This window comes from Chiloscyllium punctatum, chromosome 2 (genome assembly GCF_047496795.1).
Source record: "Chiloscyllium punctatum isolate Juve2018m chromosome 2, sChiPun1.3, whole genome shotgun sequence".
Classification (NCBI taxonomy): domain Eukaryota; kingdom Metazoa; phylum Chordata; class Chondrichthyes; order Orectolobiformes; family Hemiscylliidae; genus Chiloscyllium; species Chiloscyllium punctatum.
In genome coordinates this window covers 81,829,036-81,853,369 of record NC_092740.1, presented here as the reverse complement: position 1 = coordinate 81,853,369, position 24,334 = coordinate 81,829,036, and the positions used below count along the sequence as shown (strand labels likewise).

The following is a 24,334-nucleotide window of genomic DNA, read 5'->3' as shown; positions in this document are numbered from 1 at the left end:
TCATGTAATGAAGTGCATGAAGAAAGACCTGCACAATGTTCAGACTTGGAATAGTTTCACAGTTTATTAACCAGGATCACCTATAGACATATCAAGCTTTAATTACAATATGCTTTATGTTCTGTTAAGAAAAGGACTGTAAAGAGAATATCTTTTTTATTTTTCTGTATTTTTGATTTTGGACTGAAATGGGAAAGGTTTTATAAATATTGCATTTGCTGGCACCTGGAGTATGTGCAGCTGCAGTGAAACATCAGAATTAAATTTAAATAAAACCTAACAAGCATGTAAAAATGCTTCAAAGAATCAATGAGAAATTAATGTTGAAGAGAAAAAAATCTTTTAGACAAAGTAAGCTTTTATCTATGTTCTTAAAATCTGCCGTATATTGCACACAAGTATACTTATGTCAAAAACAGAGATGACCATGCACATTCAGAATCTACTATTGTAATTTTGGTGTCAACAGACATTTTTATTTAAAAAAGCAAGGACTGTGGAAACGATTTTTGCACTTTTAAAAAGCGAGTTACCTGACACTGGTAAGCTGTTCATACTGCTGTTGGTTGAAGTAGTGGAGGCGAGGCCTATTTACAGACAAGATGGAGTCAAGAGTTATGTGCAATGGAGATTCAGCTGGCAATGGTGACCTATTGTAGATGCCTTTTGTCTATCAGCAACTACATGATTGGCTCCAGATAGCTGAACAGCTTCAACCCTGATCTGTGGATGTTGGTCTCCTGATGTCCAAATGCATGGATTGGTGTGCTGTGAAGGTCACTTCTCTGAGTAACTTCAACACATGACTATTTAAACACCCTGTACTTTAGGTAAGGAAAGAAAAAAATACTATTTCTTACTCTGAATGCTGCCAATCAACCATTGCTTAAAGCTGTACAAAAGCATTTTAATCAACCTACAGAGCCAAGAATCTTGAAGTTGACTGAGAAATGACCAATGCCATTGCTATTGGTAACACCAATGCAACGAATGCAACATTCAACTATTTGCACTTCATGAACAACTTAGAGATTAATCCATATCTTTTAATAATAGCTTCTTGGACTCAACGTCATAATTCTCATCTGTGTGTATATGTGTTGCATTCTTATTTCATCTTGTTTTTAGTAATTAATGAGTTCACTCTTTGTTATTTCAAGTAAACCCTGTTTAAATTGACTCCATTTGAAACACCTATGTCTCAGAGAAAGGTATGAAACTTGCTGCAGCCAGCTGAGGGGTAGATGTAGAACCAAGTGGAACCAGTTCAACCCTTCTCACCAACAAGCGGAACAGCTTGAAATAGCCCATCTGAAACCACAGCAATTTGGGGAACCTCACTAGAGAAGTAGTTGTAACACAAGTAAGCAGGAAGTAAATGCAGGCTGCACGTGTTGGGTAATACCTATATCCAACAAGAGATTCTAAACAGCTCCCCTTGACAGTCACAGAGTCACAGAGATGTACAGCACCAAAACTGACCCTTCTCGTCCATGCTGACCAGATATCCTAACCTAAACTAATTCCATTTGCCAGCACTTGGCCCATATCCCTCTCAACCCTTCCTATTTATATACACATCCAGAAGCCTTTTCAATGTTGTCATTGTACCAGCCTCCACCACTTCCTCTGGCATCTCATTCCATAAATGCACCACCCTTTGCATGAAAAAGTTGCCCCTTAGATCCCTTTTAAATTTTTCCCCTCTTACCCTAAACCTTGGTTTCCCGTTATCATATCTCCTACCATCAACATTGTGAGGATTACCCGTGACCGATAACTTATGTGAACCAGTCACATCAATACTGTGGCTACATTTGTAGGTAAGAAGTTGCGTTTTCAGTGGTGAGCTATTTATATCCTGGCTCCTCAAAGCCTTTGCACCATTTAAATGGCATAAGTAAGGAGTGTGAAGGATCTATCCATTTCGCTGCAATTCTAATAAGATTCAAGAAACTCAATGCCAAGGCAAAGTAACCTCCTTGATCGGCACCCCATCCATCAGCTACAACATTCAGATAACTTAAACATCAGCGTGGAATGTGCACTATCTACAAGATGCACTGCAGCAATTACCAAGGTTTTTTCAAACAGCACCTCAAAAATACATGAGCTCCTGGGAATGTCACCACCTGCATGTTCCTTTCCAGATTACACAATATCCTGACAGTGGATGTACCTTCAACCCATGGACTCATTTCAGTGATTGTTGCTGTGCATGGTTCTGTACAGACAATGAGGGCTGTTTGACAATGAGGGGAATCACAGTCAAGCCTGCTCTGTATTCATTCACCTTTTTTAGAACGATATTATTGGATATCTATCCATAAAGTTAACACTGACTGATATTTTCCTCTCTGGATTCGGGGTTTTAAAGTAACATATTGCCAGCAAAGTTGAAATCAGATAGCTCTGTCCAAACTGCAGCTTGAACCTCACTTCAACCTGGCCTGTGTTTGCTCCATTCCACACTGTTCACAATATTTAGAAACTGAGCCACAAGTAGGACAAGTACTTGGAACACATGTGTTATGATTGTCTCAAAGTATTTATGGAATATTATAGCTTTTCAAGACTCAAGAGCCCCATTCACATTGCAACAATCATAGTCTCGTAAAATATTTGCAAAATTGATATCAATAAACCCTAAATGACTAAATTTGACTCGGGACTGTTTACATTGACAAATTTTGATATCGAGCAAATGCCAAGAGAATAGTAAATGCTTACAGACATGTTTCAATACACTTATGTCATGGAGTTTTCTACTCGAACATCTGGTATTCAAGTTACAGATTTCTGTTGTGGATATATTTATACTAAAGTTTTCCAACAGGACCTGACCTCTGTAAAATTTAAAGAATTTTGCCTGACCTCCTCAGTTAAAATCCCACTTACATTGGAAACTGCCTTCATGATGATTTAGGGTCAAACTGCCTTGTGACCTGATGGACATTGCTAACCTAAGTGTAATGTGAACAGGGCACATTTCACAACCCTCCCCCATCTCCTTCTTACTCACCAGACAGATATTAGTTTCCAATTTCTTCAACACTGGAACATGAAAAGTGCATTCATATGTAGACTATGAGATGTTGCAACATGAAATTTGTTTTATGCTGCTGCTTCAGAGTACAAAACAAAATAATGTTCACTTTCCCAGTCCAGAAGTGTATTTGGTGTGCTTATACATTTTAATATTTGATCGGAATAGGAGTAACCTTTGTTTTTTTAAATTAAGGAATGTCAATATGTTTTGTTTTTCCTGAAGGTTTTGGCTAATTGTTGGGATTTGGCTTCACATGCACTCATATGTCTATAGGGACTTCATCCACGTGATCCTCATTTGTACGTGAACTGAGTCTAGACAGGAAGTTGCCGTTCACTTTGGGAAAGAGCTGAGGCAATGTTGGTAAAAAGGCCTTTACACCTTTTTTTTTGCTTAGAGTTTTCACAACTCTTCCATCAAGCAAGTACAAGAACCCCTGCAGAAGTTCACCCCCTTTAACTGTGGAGGTGATTGAGGGTAGTTTAATGATAACAGCTAAAGTCTGATCCAATTTCTTTTCAAGTTCCAAAGCAGTGTGTTGTTCCTTAGCCATAAGGAATGAGAAGCTAAGAAAATTTTACCTGAACCCTAAATCAAATGAACTGCCTGAATGCAATTGATGAAACCAGGGAATCTGGGATCCTTTTGACATGTAAAGTTCAGCTTCTTATTATTTAAATCTCTGAGTAATTGTGAAAGCTCATAAGAAATTTTATATGGCCTGAGCAGATGGCGCAGTGTACAAAAATAAAAGAGAAGTGGCTAATTGAGGAAAAACAAAGATTCAGACTGACTCTTCGATTCATAAAATGAGCCAAATTTTAACGCAGCATAGAGAATTCCAACCAGCTATCCATTCGTGCATACTATAGCTTAGAACAGAAGGTATTTCCTAAAACTGCACCATCACTCAAATCTACAGTGAAAACATATTTTGCACTGTGCTGTTGTTCAGCTACTGGGGAATTCTTTGCAGTCTGATTATAACAAAACAAGTATTTCCAGTTTCCTGGCAAATTCTCAAAACAGCACATTCCACATCCAGTCGTGCATGTATAACTAGAGCAGCTACATAAAAAATGCAATATAACAGAAGTTGATTTTTTTTGTGTGATTGATTCATTCCTTACCTTTCACTTATTATGGAATATGTACAGTCCAATTTGTTCCATCAGCTGTATACTTTAATATGTAAAGTAACATGCTGTCATGTAGAGACAGTTATAGAATCAAACAGATGTACAGCACAGAAACAGACCCTTCAGTCCAACTTGTCCATGTCAACCAGATATCCTAAAATAATCTAGTCACATTTGCCCATCTCCCTTTCCTATTCATATACACATCCAGATGCCTTTTAAACGTTTTAATTGTATCAGCTTCTACCACTTCCTCTGGCAGCTCATTCTGTACATTCACCCCCGCTCTGTGTGAAAAAATGTAGTTACATTCTCACACAATAACTTTAGCTGTCCAAAGTACTGCAAAACTCAAGTGGCAAATGGTTATAGAACATAATTACAGTCAGATTGAGAAAGGTAAAATGGTGGATGGCTGAAGAGCAATGGCGACAGTTCAAACAATATGCTGCCACTGTCTACATTAATTGGTCACAATCGGCAAAGGCAACTCACAACTTGAACCCCTACCCATCCAAGATTAGTCGAGGTATTCTGGGACCTGTCGCAGTGTAAGACTAAAGTGTGAGGCTAGCTGGAGGCCTTGGTGCTGGATTGGCCCAAGTGACACTCTCAGGCATCATGTTATGGAGGTGAGGGTGTGGGTAACCTTCACACTGCAGCATCCTGGAGAGATACTTGCCCAATGCCACAGATCCAGCTGAGGTTGTCCTGAAAAAGGTTTTTTGTTGCTGTAGAGGCCTCACTGAATAACCAGCATAGACCATAGGCTTTCTAACCCGGCTTTGGCACTGAATGGCAAAGCGATGGCATAGTGGTATGATGACTGCACCAGAGTGCTAGGCTTATGCTTTGTGGATATGGGTTCAAAACCCATCAGAGTAGCAAGCCTAATGGTTTTTAATGTAACTAATATTGTAAATACCTATCATTAATGTCCTCCAGAAAAGGTAATCTGTCTTTCTTACCTGATCTGGCCCACATCTGACTCCAGATCCGTGAAAATGGTGATCTAGCAATTCCATTCAAGGGCAGTTCAGGATGTGGATTAAATTTTGGTTCAGCCAGCAATAAGTAACTTTAAGAAAAAGTAGGTTTATTTGAGGATACCGAGCTTCATTGCTAGGGGAAATTATTTTAGGGGATTTATGCTTGGTAGGCATTAGGTTGTGAAGATTTAATTCTGTGGTGAGTATTGTTTGGGAGATTGTTATGGTGTGTTGTCTATTTGGGTGGTTGCAGTGCTGTGGTGAGTTTTATTTCAGAGCATTTCATGCAGGAGGCCAGGATTTTGTGACAGTATGTAATTCCTGACATCACAACATCAGAAGTGGACATTAGGATTGGCAAATCAGCCATGATCCTATTGAATAGCAGAGAGGACTGGCAAGGCAAACAACCTACTTCTGCTCCTATTTCCTATTTCTTAGAACAACACATCTCTGACCATTTCCTGGAACATCATCAGGTAGGTCGTTTCTTTTTGTCCTGTTGCTAGGTTGACATACCAGGGCCTGTCTTGACTGATACGTTCCTTGGATGCCTGCATCCAGACCAGTCTCACATTCTGGTGCTGCCTGCTTTTGACCTTGAGGTCTTTGTTGATGGGCAGCATGAATTCACCATCGTCACATTCTCTCCTCCTATTCCCAGTATTACAGGAAATGAGACCCATTGCTATGGCAGTAATTACACTGTTTTAAGGGGGGAAACACACACGTGAGAGCACACTCATTTACAGAATCCTTTTAAATCAGCCAACTGAGTACAACATTAACTCCAGCCACCTAAAATTACCTTCCTCCTTTTTTCATCTAACTTATATTCAGAAAAGATAAAAACAAGGACTGCAGATGCTGGAAACCAAAGTCTAGATTAGAGTGGTGCTGGAAAAGCACAGCAGGCCAGGCAGCATCCGAGGAGCAGGAACATTGACGTTTCGGGCAAAAACTTTTCATCAGGAATAGAGGCAGGGTGCCTGCAGAGTGGAGAGATCAATGAGAGGGGGGTGGGGGTGGGGAGAAAGTAGTATAGAGTACAATAGGTGAATGGGGGTGAGAATGGAGGTGATAGGTCAAAGAGGAAGGTGGGGGAAGTTAGCAAAGAGTACAATGGGTGAATGGGGATGGGGATGAAGGTGATAGGTCAGAGAGGAGGGTGGCGTGGATAGGTGGAAAGGAAGATAGGCAGGTAGGACAGGTCATGAGGATGGTGCTGAGCTGAAAGGTTGGAACTGGGGTGAGGTGGGGGAAGGGGAAGTGAGGAAACTGGTGAAGTCCATATTGATGCCCGGGGTTGAAGTATTCCAAGGCGGAAGATGAGGCGTTCTTCCTCCAGGCGTCGGGTACTGAGGGAGCGGCGGTGGAGGAGGCCCAAGACCTGCATGTCCTCGGCAGAGTGGGAGGGGGAGTTGAAATGTTGGGCCACAGAGCAGTGAGGTTGATTGGTGCGGGTGTCCCAGAGATGTTCCCTAAAGCACTCTACTAGGAGGCGTCCAGTCTCCGCCGACATTTCCGCCACCTCCAAACAGACCCCACCACCAGGGATATATTTCCCTCCCCACCCCTTTCCGCCTTCCACAAAGACTGTTCCCTCCGTGACTACCTGGTCAGGTCCACGCCCCCCAACAACCCACCCTCCCTTCCTGGCACCCTCCCCTGCCACCGCAGGAATTGCAAAACCTGTGCCCACACCTCCTCCCTCACCTCCATCCAAGGCCCTAAAGGAGCCTTCCACATCCATCAACATTTTACCTGCACATCCACCAATGTCATTTATTGTCTGCGTTGAAGTATTCCAAGGCGGAAGATGAGGCGTTCTTCCTCCAGGCGTCGGGTACTGAGGGAGCGGCGGTGGAGGAGGCCCAAGACCTGCATGTCCTCGGCAGAGTGGGAGGGGGAGTTGAAATGTTGGGCCACAGAGCAACATCTCCCACTGGGGAGACTGGACACCTCCTAGCAGAGCGTTTTAGGGAACATCTCCGGGACACCCGCACCAATCAACCCCACTGCCCTGTGACCCAACATTTTAAATCCCCCTCCCACTCTGCCGAGGACATGGAGGTCCTGGGCCTCCTCCACCGCCACTCCCTCACCACCCGATGCCTGGAGGAAGAATGCCTCATCTTCCGCCTCAGAACACTTCAACCCTAGGGCATCAATGTGAACTTCACCAGTTTCCTCATTTCCCCTTCCCCCACCTCACCCCATTTCCAACTTTCCAGCTCAGCACTGTCCCCATGACATGTCCCACCCCCCATTCACCCATTGTACTCTTTGCTACCTTCTCCCACCCTCCTCTCTGACCTGTCACCTCTTCCCCACCCCCATTCACCTATTGTACTCTATGCTACTTTCTCCTCACCCCCACCACCCTCTCATTTATCTCTCCACTCTGCAGGCACCCTGCCTCTATTCCTGATGAAGGGCTTTTGCCTGAAACATCGATTTTCCTGCTCCTCAGATGCTACCTGACCTGCTGTGCTTTTCCAGCACCACTCTGATCTAGACTTATATTCAGAAAAGCAAGCCACTAAAATGATGGATTGACTTACATTGAAAACCTGTTCTGGTATATTCCACCTTTCTCCTATCACTCTCATGCTTGCCCCAACACCTTTGATCCATCCAACATAACATTCCCTCTTCCCTTTATTACTTTTGAACCTCCTCATAGTTGCCCAGGTCCAATTATTTGTTCCCAGTATGTATCAACTCTGGCCTTTTTTCCTACATCCATGACCTTCCCAATCCACATTCTGACTGTGAATCATTTCATTATCTTCATCCATGCATTTGTTCCCTCCTGTGATCCACTCCACAAGAACTTCCAATATGTGACCTTGACTCTGGACCTGCTCCCATACTGAGTACCACTCCGCTCTTTAATGTAACTGATTCTTCACCACCCACTACCCTCAAGAGTGTCATTGATTTCATCAACATCATCCTTCAGACCCATTGTCCATATTTCAATCCCTGCCTTGACCCTCATGCACCCGCCCCTTGCTGAGCCATCACACCCAACCCACAAAATCATTCCCTTCATCACACCTTCCCTCAGCCAAACAGCAGGGCTCTGTTCTCCCTCCCATCCCTGTATTACACCATCCTGCACCCAACACCATGCTCTGTCCACTCTGCCTTCTCTCTTCCACCTCTGTCCACACATATCCAGCACTTTCAACACCCAGTACTCTATGTTAGAGTTCAATATGAAACATTACTTTCTTTAGTTGCAAGGGCATAAAACTGACTGGTATGTGCTGCTCTTAAACAATCATGAACTGGGTGCCTCGACATTATAATGTACCATTACTTTTACCCCAAAGGTAAGTTTTAATTAAGAATAGCTTCACATTAATGAATATTCATGTCATATAGACCTGGTAAATATGAGCCCATAGGGTTGCATGAGGATCAACTCTGTGCAAATATGCCACTGACTTTATTTTTGTATCTTGACTTGATTCACACCCAGTGAATGAAGCGATCCACTTTCGTCAACTCACATAACATGCATGGGAACCATCAAGTTTAAGCTTTGACCAAGCTGATGACAAAATATCCTCATTTTCAGATACTTGCTGCATGGTTTTGAACATGGATGATGTACAATATCAAAACAAAACTTCAATAATTGCCATGTGTGGTGCAGTATAGGCACATCATGGCAGAGCATAGTCAGAAAAGCAATAATCCCCTGAAATCCAGAGCTCCCTGAAATATAGAACTCCCAGGTTAAAAAGCACTAACAAACAGAGAGCTCTTCATTGACTTTGGCACACCTTCAAGGTGGAAGATAGTCACACACAGAAGGACTCCCTCCATGGTGAAGCCAGATCACCAGTGGGATGCCCAATACTCCATTTCGAGGATGCTTGCAGATGTGCTGTGAAGGTCCTAAATGCTAACTATGGCACTTTGAAGTGTTTAGGTGAAGACAGAGGAAATTGGAGACCTGTAGGCTGTCATGCACCTCTATGATAGCCAGAACAACAGCTTGGCAACAGACATCAATGTCGAAAACTTCCATCAAAATAGTTCTAGGTTACTTCATGTGCTTCACAGTGGCAGAACCTACCTCTTAAGGGTTTAACCTCTTCAGCCATCAGCTAAGATGCACAATATGAAGATGCCCCTTCTGAACTGGATCGTTTGCTTTATCTTCGTCATTATTAATAGATGCTGTAAAAGGAAACTACACATTGATAAAGAAAATCAAGAAAAAAAAAATCAGCTAACATTGAGGGGACCTAACAGGATAAATGCAGAGAGATTGTTTCCCCTTCTGGTAGAATCTAGGATTGGAGGGCATGATCTCAAATTTAGGGATTACCTTCAAATTTAGAGATCACCATCTTGCCTCTCTCAATCTGATTGCAATTATGTTCTATGACCATTTGCTACTTGAGTTTTGTGGTGCTTTGGACAGCAAAAGTTATAGCGTAAGAATTTAAATATATTTTTTCACACAGAGTGGGGTGCATGTACAGAATGAGCTGCCAGATGAAGTGGTGGAGGCTGATACAATTACAACATTTAAAAGGCATTTGGATGGATATATGAATTGGAAAGGTTTACAAGGATATGGGACAAATGCTGGCAAATGGGACTGTATTTATTTCGGATATCTGATTGACATGGATGAGTTGGACTGAAGGGTCTGTTTCCGTGCTGTACATCTACTCTATAACTATAAATACAATTCAAGACAGAGATGAGGAGGATTTTTTTCTCTCAGAGGGCAGTCAATCTGCAGAATTATTTAGCACAAGAGACTGTGGAGGCTGGATTGTGAAGTATATCCAGGGCTGAGGTAGTCAGATTGGCAATCAGTGAGAGAATCAAGAATTAGCAGGAAACGTTGAGGATTATCAGGTCAACCATGATTTCTCTGAATGGCAGAGCAGACTCGATCGGCTGAAAGGCCTACTTTACCTCCTGTACCTTGTGGTTTTATGATCTTATGAGGCTGAAAGGAAAGGATCAGTGCAATAAATTATTAAATGATTTGGAGTCATATTTAAATGTAAACATTTATCTATCTAATTGACAGAGGCAACAGGGGACAGAGTAAATTCTACAGAACATTATATAATGCTGACTGAATTGACTGCTTCGCAGTAAGTTGCTCATAATATTTAATTATTTTTAAAGTGTATTGTTGTCACATTTGTTATTTGTTTTCATTAATCTGCTTAGTTATTAGCTATTAATTTGCTCCAACAGGACCCTTCCTGCTGTGCAGCACGTAGCAATTAAAACCGAGTGTTCATTCCCAGTTGATTTTGATGTCCCTCTGCCTATCCAATGTTGCAAAGCCAGCATTTTCCTCCCCAGCTCTCCTGAAGACATTGATTCCTTGTTGGATTACAATTCCAGCAGGAGAGTGGTTTACAGCTGACAGCTGATGTTTTTAGTGTAAGACATAGCTGGTCAGCAGTTGAAAATAATTTGAGGTCGCATCTCAGCCACTCCAATTATCCCCAAGGGCCTGGCTCAAAGAAATTTAAGATAGACCAGAAAATTGCCAACTCAAAGAGATTGAGGGCTACCTAATTGAAATGTAGGACCCCAACTATCATTTCCCCATTAGAATCATAGAATCCTTACAGTGTGGAAAAAGGCCACTTGGCCCTCGCATTAACTCCACACCAATCCTCTGAAGAACATTCCACCCAGACCCAGCCCTCTGTGGTGTTTGAGGGTTGTTTTTCAGACTGGAGCCCTGTGACCAGTAATGTGCCACAAGGATTGGCAGTGAGCCAACTGCTGTCCATCACTTATATAAATGATTTGAATGTGAACACAGGAGGTATAATTAGTAAGTTTGCAATGACATCAAAATTGAAGGTGTAGTGGGCAGTGAAGAAAGTTACCTCAGATTACAACGGGATCTTGATCAGATGGGCCAATGGGCCAAGGAAGTGATGGAGGCTGGTAGCAGATGGAGTTTAATTTGGAAAATGTGAGGTGCTGCATTTTGGAAAGGCAAATCAGGGCAGGACTTATACAATTAATGGTAAGATCTGGGAGAGTGTTGCTGAACAAAGAGACTTTGGAGTGTGGGTTCATAGTTCCTTGAAAGTGGAGTTGCAGGTAGATAGGATACTGAAGAAGGCATTTGGAATGCTTGCCTTTATTGGTCAGTGCCTTGAGTATAAGACTTGGGAAATCATGTTGTGGCTGTACAGGATATTCCTTAGGCCACTTTTGGAATACTACGTTCAATTCTAGTCTCTCTGCTATGTTGTGAAATTTGAAAGAGTTCAGAAAAGATTTATAAGGATGTTGCCAGGGTTAGAGGGTGTGAGCAAAAGGGAGAGGCTGAATAGGCTGGGGTTGTTTTCCCTGGAGTATTGGAGGCTGAGAGGTGACCTTACAGAGGCTTACAAAATCATGAGGGGCATGGATAGGCTAATTAGACAAGGTGTTTTCTCTGGAGTGGGGTGCCCAAATCTAGAGTGCATAGGTTTAGGGTGACAGGGGAAACATTTAAATGGGACCTAAGGGGCAAACATTTTCATGCAGAGATGGTACATGTATGGAACGAGCTGTCAGAGGAAGTGATGGAGGCTGGTACAATTATCTAAAAGGCAGCTATATGGGAACATGAATAGGAAAAGTTTAGAGGGATATGGGCCCAATATGGACAAATGGGACTAGACTTATTTAGGCTTTCTGGTTGGCATGGATGATTTGGACCGAAGATATTGTTCCCGTGTTGTACATCTCTATGACTCTATGTCTTCGTAGCAATATTGGACTTTTTTTCTCAACACGAGAAACTCAATTTTCCATTCTGGTCATATTTTCCCAACTGACATGACATTGTCCATGCCATCCAGGGGCTGGGACAATTCTGCTAAGTTGTGGGATAATGACAATGATGGCACCGTGGATAGCACTGTTGCTTGACAGCATCAGGGACCCGAATTCAATTCCAGTCTCGGGCGACTGTGTGGAGTTTGAACAACTTATGTCAGCGTGGGTTTCCTCCAGGTGCTCTGGTTTCCTCACAAAATCGAAAGATGTGCAGGTTAGGAGAATTGACCGTGCTAAATTGCCCATAGTGTTCAGGGATGTGTAGGTTAGTTTATTAGTCAGGGGTAAATGTAGAATAATAGGAAGGGGAATCGATCTGTGTGGGTTACTCTTTGGAGGATTGGTGTGGATTTGTTGGGCCAAATGGCCTCTTACTACACTGTAGGTATTCTATGCTGATGCAGAAAGAGTTACCAAAGAGATGTGGCTGCATTGCAGGAAGTTACAACTTATACTGTCATAAAACATCCAGCTCATAAGCTGTGTATCATTTTCAACCCATTGTTTGGAAACAGGATCAATTCAGATGATTAATTCTACTGGTTTACTTCTCAGCCACTGAAGATTAAAAAAAAATTATTTCATTGCTTACACATAAGAGATAAACACAGATTTCATTGTCAAGAGGCATTATGTTTTAATGTTAAAATAAATTAGATTTTTAATAACTATTAGAGTCATAGAGTTGTACAGCATGGAAACAGATCCTTCAGTCCAACCTGTCCATGCTGACCAGATATCCCAACCCAATCTAGTCCCACCTGCCAGCACCCGGCCCATATCCCTCCAAATCCTTCCTATTCAGATACCCACCCAAATGCCTTTTAAATGTTACAATTGTACCAGCCTCCACCACTTCATCTGGCAGCTCATTCCATACACACACCACCCTTTGTGTGAAGTTACTCCTTAGGTCTCTTATATATCTTACCACTCTCACCCTAAACCTGTGCCCTCCAGTTCTGGACCCAGGGAAAAGACCTTGTCTATTTACCCTATCTATGCCCCTCATGATTTTATAAACCTGTATAAAGTCACCTCTCAGCCTCTGACACTCCAGGGAAAACAGCTCCAGCCTATTCAACCTCTCCCTATAGCTCAAATCCTCCAACCCTGGCAACATCATTGTAAATCTTTTCTGAACCCTTTCAAGTTTCACAGCATTCTTCTGATAGAAAGGAGACCAGAATTGCACACAATATTGCAAAAGTGGCTTAACCAATGTCCTGTACAGCCTCAACATGACCTCCCAACTCCTATACTCAATGCTCCGTCCAGTAAAGGAATACATACCAAACGCCTTCTTCACTATCATATCCACCTGCGACTCTACTTTCAAGGAGCTATGAACCTGCACTCTCAGGTCTCTTTGTTCAGCAACACTCCCCAGGACCTTACCATTCAGTGTGTAAGTCTTGCCATGATTTGCCTTTCCAAAGTGCAGCATCTCGCATTTATCTAAGTTAAACTCCATCTGCCATTCTTAAGCCCATTGACCCATGTGATTAAGATCCCATTGTAACCTGAAGTGACCTTCTTCGCTGTCCTCCACACCTCCAATTTTGGTGTCATCTGAAAACGTACTTATTACGTGTATACCTCTTACTCATTATACCTCTACTCACATCCAAATCATTTATATCAATGACAAAAAGTAGAGGACCCAGCACCGGTTCTTGTGGCACTCCACTGGTCACAGGCCTCCAGTCTGAAAAATAAACTTCCACCACCAACGTCTGTCTTCTACCTTTGAGTTAGTTCTGTACTCAAATGGCTAGTTCTCCTTGTATTCCATGAGATCTAATCTTGCTAACCAGTCTCCCATGGAGAACATTGTTGAACGCCTTACTGAAGTCCATATAGATCATGTCTACCGCTCTGTTCTCATCAATCCTCTTTGTTACTTTTTCAAAAAACTATTCTGTCACATTAAAATATTTGGCTTTCTTCTTTTATACTTAATGAAAGTAATATACAGCTGAACCCTACTTAATGCATGTTTCAAAATTTTAAAATCAAGTAATTCTATCCTGCTACTTTAATTTTAGTTGATTGTTGAACATAAGAGTCATAGAGATGTACAGCACAGAAATAGACCCTTCAATCCATGCTGACCAGGTATCCTAAATTAATCTAGTCCCATTTGCCAGTATTTGGCCCATATCCCTCTAAATCCTTCCTATTCATGTACTCATCCAGATGCCATTTAAATATTATAATTGTACCCACCTCAACCATCTCCTCTCATTCCATACATGCACCACCCTCTGCATGAAAAGCATGCACTGCAGGTCTCTTTTAAATCTTTCCCCTCTCACCTTAAATCTATGCCCTCGAGTTTTGGACTCCCCTATGCTGGGGAAGACCTCATCTATTTATCCTATCCATGCCCTTCATGATTTTATAAACTTCTGTAAGGTCACCCCTCAGCTTCCAACGCTCCAGGAAAAATAGCCTCAGTTTATTCAGCCTCTCCCAAAAGCTCAAGCTCTCCAACCCTGGCAAAATCCTTGTAAATCTTTTCTGAATCCTTTCAAATTTCACAACGACCTTCCTATAAGAGGGAGACCAGAACTGAATGCAGAATTCTACTAATGGCCTAACCAGTGTCGCAGAATGACTTCCCAACTCATGTACACAATGCACTGACCAATACAGGCAAGCATACCAAGCACCTTCTTCACTACCCTGAGAACTTGCGAGTCTACTTTCAAGGAACTGTGAACCTACACTCCAAAGTCTCTTTGTTCAGCAACACTGCCCAGGACTTTACCATTATATGTCCTGCCCTGGTTTTTCCTACCAAAATGCAGCACCTCACATTTATCTAAATTAAACACTTCTCGGCCTATCAGCCCATCTGATCAATGTCTCATTGTACTCTGAGGTAACTTTCTTGGTGTCATCTGCTAACTTACTAACTGCACAACTTACATTCACATTCATATGTGAAAAGTAACACCCTTCTTCTGGATGATGTTTTTAAATGGTTAGTACTTACGATAAGAATGAGGTTAGAGTGCTGGAAGGATAGGGTGCAGGATGGGTAAGCGAGGGCAGGGTGCCAGGTAAGTAGGATGCCATGTGGAATAGGATTCTAGGTGTGTAGAATTTTAAGTGGTTAATGTGCCAATGTAAAGGATATCAGTTGGATTGAGAGTTGGTTTCCAGAGGGTTGGATGACAGGTGTGCAGGATGCAAGTTGGTAAGATGTCAGGTAGTAAGGTGCTAGAAGGACAAGGGTTTAGGGTGCAAGGTAATAGGCAAAGCAGATAAGTGATGTAGTGCATATGGCAGTTTGGAGTGGATGGAGCTATCACATCAAGAAGGATATGGAGGAGAGTGGACACAATGCAAGTGGTGAGAGGATAAGGGGACTGTCTGGTTTATAGAACGGCAAGATGTTGGGTCCCAAGTAAAAGAGGTGGGTATCATTTCAGGATCTGGGTGGTGTAATTGGCTTATGGAGTGCAGTTAGGTTTGAGTGAGGCAAGTAAGGAGTCAATTGAATAGTTACTCATGTGTTAGAAGTAACTCTTTACTTAATTTCTTCAGAATCCTCCAAATTCTCCAATGAAATTGGATACTTTCAGAGCGTTCAAAGCATAGAAAAATGACCAGGAACATTCAATTTCCTGGAGGATTCCTTCAAAATTCATCTATACTGAAATAATGTCTGGCCATCGAAAAATCAGTACGGCTCAATAAAAGAGAAATTCTCTAAGGCTGCGTAGGTTATGTCACTGAATACTTTTCTGGATTTCTCGACATGAAGGGCCTCAATGGGTGTGAGAAGAAAGGAGGAATATGTCATTGAGATAGAAGATCAGCTCTGATCATGTTAAGTGATAGAACAGGCTCTATGGTCTACTCCTGCTCATTTGCGATGTTTCTATTTAGGGTTCACGGTAGGTTTGGTTAACAGCCAATTGAATTTCTTGGCCTTTCACACCTCTTTATCTTGAGCTATGCAGAACTGCAAAATCTACTTATCTACTCTCCTGCTGTTCCTTATCTACTCTCCTGCTGTTTGCACAGCAGAAAGATATGTGATTTCCAATACAATGATGGGTGCTTAGCTCATAACCTGTTCAGGTGATAATGCTTCTTCCATTCTGGACTTGGAGATGCCAGTGTTGGACTGGGGTGTACAAAGTTAAAAATCACACAACACCAGGTTATAGTCCAACAGGTTTAATTGGAAGCACACTAGCTTTCGGAGCGACGCTCCTTCATCAGATAATAATGGAGGGCTCCACTGTCACCTGATGAAGGAGCGTCGCTCCGAAAGCCAGTGTGCTTCCAATTAAACCTGTTGGATTATAACCTGGTGTTGTGTGATTTTTAACTCCATTCTTGACAGAACTGATCATTGCAGTTAACTTGTGGCATTGTCCTGTTGTTAATGATTGATCAGGAGTCAGGATTTTATTTAGTACATTCCTCTGTGCATTGAGATTAACTGTTTCATGTTGCTCAGTTCTCTCTTTATTATTTCTTTAACACCCGAGATATTACTTCTGATGATCCACCTGCCACTTTGAGTGGATTGCTCATCTCAGCCAAATCTTAGAGAGTCATTGATAGAAAGGGTCATGGAGCATAGGAAGAAGCCCTTCAGTCTATCATATCTGTGCTAACAATCAAACACCAAGCTACACAAGGGTTTTCTGATGCATAATCATTGAACTCAAAACTTTACTTCCTACTCACAGGTGCTGTCAGACCTGCTGAGTTTTGCCAGCAATTTCTGTTTTTGTAGCGATCCACACTAACCCCATTTACCTGCACTCGATCCATAACCTACTATGCCCTCACATTTTAAAATGTGCTTCTAGATGCTTCTAAAATGTTGCAAGAGTAGCTGCATCCACCACCCTCTCAGGCAGCACACTTTTTCCCCTCAAATCTCCTCGAAATTACTTGTTCCTTACTTTAGTCATATTCCCTCTGGGCTTAGCATGTCTGTCACAGGGAAAAGATTCTCATGTCTACCGTCTTTACACCCTTCTTAAATTTGGAGACTTCATACAGATTTCTCCATCCCAGTCAGCCTCCTCTGCTCCAAGGAAAACAAACCTAACCCATCCATTCTTTCCTCATAGTTGAGACTATCCATTCCAGGCAACACAGAATCATAGAGTCATCCAGCATGGAAACAGATCCTTCAGACCAACCAGTCCATGCTGAACATTATCCAAAATTTAACTAGTCTAACCTGCCTGCTCCTGGCTCTGGTCAATGTCCTTTAGTGCAATCATCTCCCTCCGATATTGTGGTGACCAGAACTTTGCACAATATTTCACCTGTGACCTAACCAAGGGTTTGTAAAGATGTAACAAGACGTCTATGCTTCTATATTCTCTACCCTGGCTAACGATGGGAAGCATCCTGCATACTGCCTTTAACCCCCTGCCTACCTATGCTCACACCTTCAGGGATGATAGCTTTATATAACAAGGTGCTTTTGTTCCTCAGTACTCCCTAGGGACTGATGATTCATTGCGTAAACCCTTCCCTTAGTAGACTTGCCACAATCATTCACACTTATATGGATTAAAATTCCATCTGCCACTGCACTGCCCAATTTACCAAATGATCGACATCAGACTGTAGTTTGAGACCAATCTCCTCACGATCAAAACATCAAGTTCCTACATTCACATCCAAGTTGCTAGTGAACATAGCAACAACAAAGGTGCCAGCACTGATCCTTGTGGCACAGTACTGATCACAAACTTCCAGTCATAAAAAACAATTCTTTAATCAGTTAATACATTCAGTTTTTTTTTATATATTCATTCATAGGATGAGGGTATCGCCAGCTGGACAGCATTTATTGCCTTTTCCTAATTGCCTCGAGGGAAGTTAAGAATCAACCACATTGCTGTGGGTTTGGAGTCACATGCAGGCCGGACCAGGTAAGGATGGCAGTTTCCTTCCCTGAAAGACATTAATGAACCAGATGAGCTTTTCCCACAATTGACAATTGATTCGTGGTCATCATTACACTCTTAATTCCAGATTTTATTGAATTCAAGCTTCACTATCTGCCACAGTAGGATTCAAATGTGGGTCTCAGCATTAACAGTCTAGTGATAATACCACTAGGCCATTGCCTCCCATTAAGTTCCATCACTTGGAATCCCTTTCTTACTAAACCCTCAAGTGTCTCCCTTTTAGTTTTTCTTTTTAGCTTTATAAAGATGGTATCTTTTTAAAATTGCTGTACTTTTCATTCTAGACTGGAAAGGGAAAGGGACTGTTTAAAAGCCAAAGATTTTAAAAGGGAAAACTGCACTTTTTAAAAAAAAATTACCTGCCACTCATTTTAAGTGTAGTTTACACTCTGTTTGTTCAAAACAGCAGGGAAGCCTAGCTACAGTTGAGCTGGAACCAGTGCATTGTGTACAAATGAATATTCGGCCAGCAATAAAAGTGAAATGGTGACCAGTTATCAAGGACAAAGGCCTTACACTTGCCAACAACTATGTGGTAAAAACAATGACCAACCAGTCCATGCTGAACATTATCCAAAATTTAACTAGTCTAACCTGCCTGCTCCTGGCTCTGGTCAATGTCCTTTAGTGCAATCATCTCCCTCCGATATTGTGGTGACCAGAACTTTGCACAATATTTCACCTGTGACCTAACCAAGGGTTTGTAAAGATGTAACAAGACGTCTATGCTTCTATATTCTATATGCTGGAAACCAGATTCTGGATTAGTGGTGCTGGTTGAGTCCCAGGTGGCTAATGTGAATAAAACCCATAAGAACTGCAGCTGCTGGAAATCAGAAACAAAAGCACAAATTGCTGGAAAAGCTCAGCAGATCTGGCAGCACCTGCATGGAGAAATCAAAGTTAACATTGCAGGTCCAGTAACCCTTCCACACAACAGTTCTGAGGAAGGGTCACTGGACTCGAAAAGTTAACTCTGCTTTCACTCCATGAATGCTACAAGAGCTGCTGAGCTTTCCCGTGAATTTCTGTGATTTTTTTTTGGTGATGTGAACATTCAGGTCAGAAGCTTTTGGATCTCTGGAAGGAAAGGAGCTGTCTTTGTTCTGCAGTAAATGTATCAAGTCAGAAAATAGCCAGTCTATTTTTCCTCATCAGATGCTGAAAGTTGGCATTTTTAATTAACATTCTGGATTTGAGTGGTGCTGGAAAAGCACAGCAGTTCAGGCAGCATCCGAGGAGCAGATTTCCCTGCTCCTCGGATGCGGCCTGAACTGCTGTGCTTTTCCAGCACCACTCAAATCCAGAATCTGGTTTCCAGCATCTGCAGTCATTGTTTTTAACCTACTTTTAATTATCAAGCCAGTGACCTTTATAACTGTGAACCAGTTATCCTGTGCCTCCTGCAAACAAGAGAAAGCACCAGGAGAAGGAAGATCGTGTTCAGCTGAAGGATTGTGTCAGCAAAACCTGTTGACAGAGACCACTGAATTGCCTTCCTTGTCTTCCCCCACACACATAATACCCATTTCTTTTACCTCTGTAAGCATGTGTAGACAGACAGGTTAATAAGTGAATTATAATTTTAATTTATAGAGTTATAGAACCAATGGTTCTTAATTATTTATCTCTAGTTAAAATATTTCTCTTTGCAGTAAAAAGTAATTCTTGTCCAAGTACCAAACCTTGGTCTGTGCTTTCTACCGAGTTGCCTCTAAAGGCCAGGTCTACAGGGGACCCTTGATTATCTGAACATCAATTATCTCAAAATTGGATTATCCGAAGGATATCTCGTGGTCATGACAGAAACATTATATCAAAGATGTGTGTCCAACACTGATCGCGTCTTTTGTTTACAGTGATTAAAAGTGAACTCAGTGCTGCCGAGAACAGTCCTGGACTGATGGGAGCGCAGGCACCGTCTCTAAATGATTGGCCTTCCACCCTCTCTCTCTCTCTCTCTCTCTCTCTCTCTCTCTCTCTCTCTCTCTCTCTCCCCACACTTTCCCTGGAGTTCTACCCAGACGTGTACCCTAAATCCCACCCCCCCTTCCCCAGATAATCTCTCTAACATTGTCCTATACAGGGCAAAGGTGGAACCTATCAAAAAGTTGCAGCAAAAAGTTGAGTGTGTGTGCGCTATTTAGAAACTCACCACATCCTCCCAAAACGCAGAGCAACGGTAGCAATCTTGTTGTTGGTGTTCAATCTGACTGCCCCGGAGAAAGGGCGGAGGCGGACGGGGGTGGTCCACGGGGGTCTGGGGGTGCGGGCGGGAGGGTGGTGTTGGACAGGGTTGGGGGCAGGTGGTGGGCAGTGTTCAGGGTGGTGTTGAATGGGGTTTGGGGCAGGCAGGGGCGGTGTTGGACAAGATTGGGAGGGGAAAGGTGTTGGGGCAGATGGGGTGCAGGCGGGCCCCAACACTCCTCCCCGGCCGCCTCCCTGTCAGCCCCCAACACTACTACCCTGCCTGCCCCCAATCCCGTCCAACACTGCCCCCGCCTGCCCTCCAAACCTCGTCCAACACTGTCCAACACTTGCGTGAGCGCGCGCGCGCTATGCTGCTGCATGTCTCCTGAACGGGGAGCAGACTTTAATAGTAAGCTCCCGAACCCCAGAGGAAAGGCATTGAATCGATTAACCAAATAATCAATTATCCGAACGAAATAGTGCCCACCCATCTTGTTCAGATCATCAAGGTTCCTCTTGTATTGGGGATTCTGCATACTTTAAAAAATCTTCAATTTTGTTACAACTCCTATAATAGCAGTGCTTGATTTTCGGTGCACCATCCCAGAGGCACAACAATTTACATATCATAACATACAAATACAATAATCAATTGTAGAATCACTAATACATACGACACAATTCAACTCCAAGGAGGAACCTCAATATTGAGCTCAATATCCCAGTGCAGAGTTTCTCCAGCACGTTCTGTTTTTATTCCTTCTATATTAGTGTTGGTCGTAGAGTTCCTTCATAGCTAACCACATGCGGAAAAGCGAATGATGCTTTACATATACACGATTTTGAAGGACAGAAATATGTTCCACCTGGTTGTTGTGACTGACCCATCACTGGCATCCTGCTATCAATCCACATTGTAGTTTGGTAACTCCCCATTGGAGAAACTTAGCAGGCCTGGCAGCATCTGTGGGGAGAAAGCAGATTTAATGTTTCAAGTTCAATGAACTGGTTGTTCAGTTTCTTCCTGCACTGTCCTCTGCTATCTTTTATTACCTCAGTATTTTGCTTCCTGATTCACCAATGGCCTTTCTGTTGCTCATCAAACTTTCCAATTCATTTTATCTCCTCTAACTACATTCGCCACAAGGAGTCGGTTTTGTTTTTGTAGCCATGGTAACCAAAATGCTTTTCTTCTCATTCATTTATAGTCACATCTATTGTCCAATATATTGCCTTCTCCTGCAGATTTCCTTGCACCTTTGATTCAGAAATATCTACTTTGCTACACACATATGAGAATATCCCATCCTCCATTGTGTGTGTCTTGATCTTGTCCATCATTTACCTCTAATCCTTTGAGTCCTGCTGCGATTGAAAAGATCTGTAGGAGATCCAGTCCCTTTCTCTTTACAGTAATTCTTGGACTCTGGCCTTAAAAGAACAAAATGCGTACAAGAAAAACAGTTAAATGCAAAGTTGAATTCATTAGTTCATTAAACCAACAAGAGTCCTTTTTGATTTGACTGAAACTTACAAACACCCACGTGGCCAGTTGTTACCAATGTTGAATGTGGAGATGATCAGTTTCTGTCCTTTTCCACCAGATGCTGCCACCATGCTTTCATATCTTCCTTTTGTATAGTGCCCAGTCTCACTATCACACCCTGGGCCTCCGGCATAGATTTCTTTAACATACTGCTGGGTTTCCCAGTCTTTCTTACCTCTTTATTCGGTCTTTCAGTCTCCTGAGATATGCAGAGCTGCAAGGTCAGAGACAATTCAAGAACACTCCCCTGCTATTTACTGTACACAGCAGAACAGCAGAAAGATGATCTAATTTCCAGCACACTGATAGGCACTTAGCTCATTGTATGTTCAGAAGTTAATGCTCCTTCCAAAACAACTGATCATGATTCAGAATTGCAGTTAACTTGTGGCATTGTCCAGTTGTTAATGTTATCAAAGCCAATCGCATCCAATGAGTTAATTCCATCTGCATCAAGGTTAAGAATAACTGATGACATTTATACTGAAAGTTTGTAATTGTAATTATTTGTAATTACTGTAGTATATTTACCTGAGCAATACTTTGGGTTGTATAGGAATTTTGTACTGGTATTTGACTTGATGGTTTTGGCAGAAAAATTCCTTTCTTAGATTTTGACATCTGTATTTTTCATTTTGCCTCCTTGCAGCACAGTGTTAGTGTCTGTATCCTTGTACTGGGAGGCCTGGATTCAAGTCCCACCTGCTCCAGAGTTAATAACATCTCAGGACATGTTGATTAGGAAACGGATTACATTTTTAAAAATCCCATTTTTGCACATGGTCCGTATCCCTCTATTCCCTGCCTGTTCAAGTGTCTGTCTAAATGTTGCTATTATATCTGCTTCTACAACTCCCGAAAAGTAATATATTAAAAGTCAGTGCAAAATATTAGGCCTGGATATTTATCATATCTCTGACTGCATAGAGTCTTAGAGATGATGAGAATAAGAATGACTATGGAATATATACCGTAGATTAAAAGATAATGAATGTCTGATATGTATTGCTACACAAATAAAATTACAACACCCAGACTCTACTCAGCTACTGCAAAAGTTGGAATATTTATTTTAAAGCAGGTAAATTCACAAAAAAACTAAACTATCATGAGTTAAAACTAAATTTGTTTATAAATAAAGCAACAATTTAGCTAACAATATAAAGCCTGATCTCAGAACTCATCTAATCCTGAGAATTGGCTAACATGCAACTTCAATCGAGAAGTTGATTAGGCAAGTGTGAATGTTAGATTTTTCAAAGTAATCAATAATTGGCATAATTAGAATTGATAGTTGCAAATAATGTAGCTTGAATCCATCGCTGGAATACCAATTGCATATTAGCTTCAGAAATCTAGGCAGTCGCACGGAACACTTATTCGCCAATTTGATTTTAGCTGTGCACAAATTGCTTTAGCTCTATCCAGCTGATTTAGACCTTTGCCTGGAGGTGCAAGAGATTAATTGGTAGCTACACATTCATTGCTTACAGAATGGAGTCTGTAATTGGGGAAATTTGTTAATGCCAGTTATAAAATACCAATATAGTCCAGCTTTCTTGATAACATTTTATTAGAAGAACCCTAAAATCTCACAGCCAAACAACATTGTCTTCAAGTATTAAAATCCATTATTATGACTTATTCATATTTTTGTTAACATGAATTTTTTTAGTATTTATAAGGTGTGTTGTGAACATGAAGATTGTCAATGACAGTTCAGCATCGAGGCCTTTGTGGATATATGCAGTGCCACATTACAGAGCTAATAAGTCCAGGAAGGTTTCACATTGATATCCAGGTTTATATGGAGTGAAGGGACTGATCTCAACCAATCCCTTTGGCTGATGGTGCAGTATGATGCCATACATGTATTTATCCTTGGAGTGAATAGTAGTATCTCACTAAACATAGCAAGGGGGAGCAGGAGTGACCCTTTAACACTTCCAGCTTGATCCACCATTCATTCTGTTCATGGTTACTGCTCTATCTGAATCCAAGATTTTTTGCTTTCCCCCCAAATCCCAGGATGCCTTTAAAATCTAAAATATCTTTAATCTATTCATTGACTTAGCCTCCACACACTTCCATGGTAGAGGATTCTCAGATTCACTACACATTGAGCAAAGACATTATTCCTCACCTCAGTCTAAAATGGTCTGCTCTCTATCCTGAGACTATGTCCACTGGTTGTAGACTCCCCACACAGGGAAAATATCCCCCCGTACATCTAGTCTGTCCTGCCCCGTTAGAAATTTAACCTTTTCCATCAGGTCCCTTCTCATTCTTTTAAACTCTAGTGAATACAGGCACAGTCAAACCAATCTCTCCCCATATGACATTCCAGCCATCCACAGTATCTGCTTCGTGAACCACTGCTGCACTCCCACTGTGGTAAGTATTAACCCCATTAATTTCCCCAGCTCTGCTTTGTTACTAATGCTGACTTCTTTGAATTCCACCTTTTCACCAGACCCTTGGTTCCGTAACGTCTTGGGGACAATATTTGTACAGTTTTTTGTGAGAACTGAAGTCCAATTCTTCTGGCATTTCTTTATACCCTACTACAACTTCCCTGGCTTCTGACCAACTCTCAAAATCTCACTAGCCAGATTGTTTTATCA

At 41.9% G+C, this 24,334-nt stretch overlaps 1 long non-coding RNA gene across 1 annotated transcript; it reads right to left on the bottom strand.

Moving 5' to 3' along the window:
• Nucleotides 1-21,005: 21,005 nt before the first annotated feature.
• LOC140493339 (uncharacterized) lies at nucleotides 21,006-21,801 on the bottom strand. Its single transcript, XR_011963645.1, has 3 exons — nucleotides 21,699-21,801; nucleotides 21,510-21,595; nucleotides 21,006-21,128 (listed from the first exon to the last, which is right to left on the bottom strand). It is a non-coding gene; the product is annotated as an uncharacterized lncRNA (long non-coding RNA).
• Nucleotides 21,802-24,334: the final 2,533 nt, after the last annotated feature.